This window comes from Rhincodon typus, chromosome 39 (genome assembly GCF_021869965.1).
Source record: "Rhincodon typus isolate 14 chromosome 39, sRhiTyp1.1, whole genome shotgun sequence".
In the NCBI taxonomy this organism is placed as follows: Eukaryota; Metazoa; Chordata; class Chondrichthyes; order Orectolobiformes; family Rhincodontidae; genus Rhincodon; species Rhincodon typus.
In genome coordinates, this window is record NC_063370.1 from 14085743 (window position 1) to 14088753 (window position 3011).

Sequence of the window (3011 nt, forward strand, 5' to 3'; positions counted from 1 at the left end):
GAGATGGGCTGGTTTTGGGATGCGGTAGGGGGCGGGGAGATTTTGAAGCTTGTGAAGTCCACATTGATACCATTGGGCTGTAGGGTTCCCCAGTGAAGCATGAGATGCTGTTCTTACAGCCTTCGGGTGGCATCGTTGTGGCACTGGAGGAGGCCCAGGATGGACATGTTGTCCAAGGAGTGGGAGGAGGAGTTGAAGTGGTTTGCAACTGGAAGGTGCTGTCATTTGTCACGAACTGAGCGTAGGTGTTCTACAAAGCAGTCTCCAAGCCTCCACTTGGTTTCCCCGATGTAGAGGAGACCACATCGGGAACAGCGGATACAATATACCACATCAGCAGATGCGCAGGTGAACATTTGTTTAGTGTGGAAGGGTTTCTTGGGGCCTGGGATGGGAGTGAGGGGGGAGGTGTAGGGGCAGGTGTAGCACTTCCTGCATTTGCAGGGACAAGTGCCGGGGGTGGTGGGGCTGGAGGGGAGTGTGGCGCAGACAAGGGAGTCCCGGAGAGAGTGGTCCCTCTGGAAAGCAGATAAGGGTGGGGAGGGAAAAATGTCTTTGGTGATAGGGTCGGATTGCAGATGGCGGAAGTGTTGGAGGATGATGCAGTGAATCCGGAGATTGGTGGGGTGATATGTGAGGACGAGGGGGATTCTGTCTTTGTTGTTATTGCGGGGAGAGGATGTGAGGGCTGAGTTGCTGGAATCGTGAGTGATGCGATCGAGGGGATTTTCGACCACTGTGGAGGGGAAATTGCGGTCCTTGAAAAATGCGGACATCTGGGATGTCTGGGAGTGGATTGCCTCATCTTGGGAGCAGATGCAGCGGAGGAGAAGGAATTGGGAATAGGGGATGGCATTTTTGCAGGAAGGTGGGTGAGAGGAGGTGTATTCTAGGTAGCTGTGGGAGTTGGTAGGCTTGAAATAGATATCGGTTTCCAGGTGGTTGCCAGAGATGGAAACAGAGGTCCAGGAAGGAGAGAGAGGTATCAGAGATGGTCCAGGTGAACTTAAGGTTGGGGTGGAAGGTGTTAGTGAAGTGGATGAACTGTTCGAGCTCCTTGTGGGAGCATGAGGTGGCGCCAATACAGTCATCGATATAACGGAGGAAAAGGTGGGGGATGGGGCCAGACTAGCTGCGGAAGAGGGATTGCTCCACATATCCTACAAAGAGGCAGGCATAGCTTGGGCCCATGCGGGTACCCATGGCCATCCGCTTTGTCTGTAGGAAGTGGGAGGAATTGAAGGAGAAGTTGTTAAGGGTGAGGACAAGTTCGGCTAAGCGGATAAGGGTGTCAATGGAGGGGGACTGGTCGGGCCTGTGGGACAGGAAGAAGCGGAGGGCCTTTAGGCCATCTGCATGGGGAATGCAAGTATATAGGAACTGGACGTCCATGGTGAAGCTGAGGTGTTGAGGACCAGGGAATCGGAAGTTTTGGAGGAGGTGGAGGGCGTGGGTGGTGTCATGGATGTAGGTGGGGAGTTCCTGGACCAGGGGGGAGAAAATGGAGTCGAGATAAGTGGAGATAAGTTCGGTAGAGCAGGAGCATGCAGAGACAATGGGTCGACCAGGGCAGTCGGGTTTGTGGATTTTGAGAAGGAGATAGAAGCGGGCGGTGTGGGGTTGGCGAACGATGAGGTTGGAGGCTGTGGGTGGGAGGTCACCTGAGGTGATGAGGTTGTGAATGGTCTGGGAGATGATGTTTTGGTGGTTGGGGGTGGAGTCATGATTGAGGGGAGAGTAGGAGGAGGTGTCAGAGAGCTGGCGCCTGGCCTCAGCGATGTAGAGGTCAGTGCGCCATACTACAACTGCACCTCCCTTGTCTGCGGGTTTTATAATGAGGTTAGGCTTGGAGCAGAGGGCTGCATGTTCTGTGGGGGAGAGATTGAAGTGGGTGAGAGGGGTGGAGAGGTTGAAGCAATTGATGTCTCGACGGCAGTTGGAGAGAGAGCTAGGCCTCTGGCTTGGGTGCCAGGCCTTCCCACTCTAGGCTGCACGTACACTTGGGTTTAAGGAAGGCTTCACTGTCATTTCCAAGGAGACTGATCTCACTGAGAAACAAGTGTTTCAGATCATTTTAAAAGTCAGGAGTCTGGCAATTTTTTTTATTATGGGGAGTCCAGAACCCCAGATTAATGTTTGGGGAACAGGGTTTTGAATCCCACCATGGCAGATGGTGAAATTTGAATTCAATTTTTTTAAAAATCTGGAATATAAAGCTAGCCTCAGGTGCCATGTAATTTCTGTCAGTTAACACAATACCTCACCCAGGTCACTAATATGCTTTAGGGAATGAAATCTGCCATCCTTATCCTGGTCTGGCCTACACGTGACTCAGGAATGTGGTTAACTCCTAAATGCCCCCTAGACAGTTAGGGATGGGTAATGAATGCTGGCCTAGAGAGTGACACCCACATTCCCAAAAATGAAATTTTAAAAATCTTTCAACTCAGGAGTAGGGTCAGAGGACTGGACAACTGCAAATGTAACAAATGTAACAGTGTAGAGCTGAATGAACACAGCAGGCCTGGCAGCATCAGAGGAGCAGGAAGCCTGACGTTTCGGGTCAGGACCCTTCTTCAGAAAATGGGTCCCGATCCGAAACGTCAACTTTCCTGCTCCTCTGATGCTGCCTGGCCTGCTGTGCTCCTCCAGCTCCACACTGTGTTATCTCTGACTCCAGCATCGGCAGTTCTTAGTATCTCTAACAAATCTAACAGCCTTGTTCAAAAAAGGGTTCGTAAGGATAAGCCGAGCAATTAAAGACCAGACATTTAACTTAAGCGGTAGGGAAACATCTTGGAATAATTGAGATTGGAATTAATAGTCCCATGAAAAGATGTGGGTTAGTAAGCAAGAGCCACCATGGATATCAAAGGCAATGTTGGGTTAACTAACTAGTTAGAGGTTTTTTAACAAAAACAAAGTTGCTGGAAAAGCTCAGCAGGTCTGGCAACATCTGTGGAGGAGAAAACAGAGTTAACGTTTCGGGTCCAGTGACCCTTCCTCAGAAC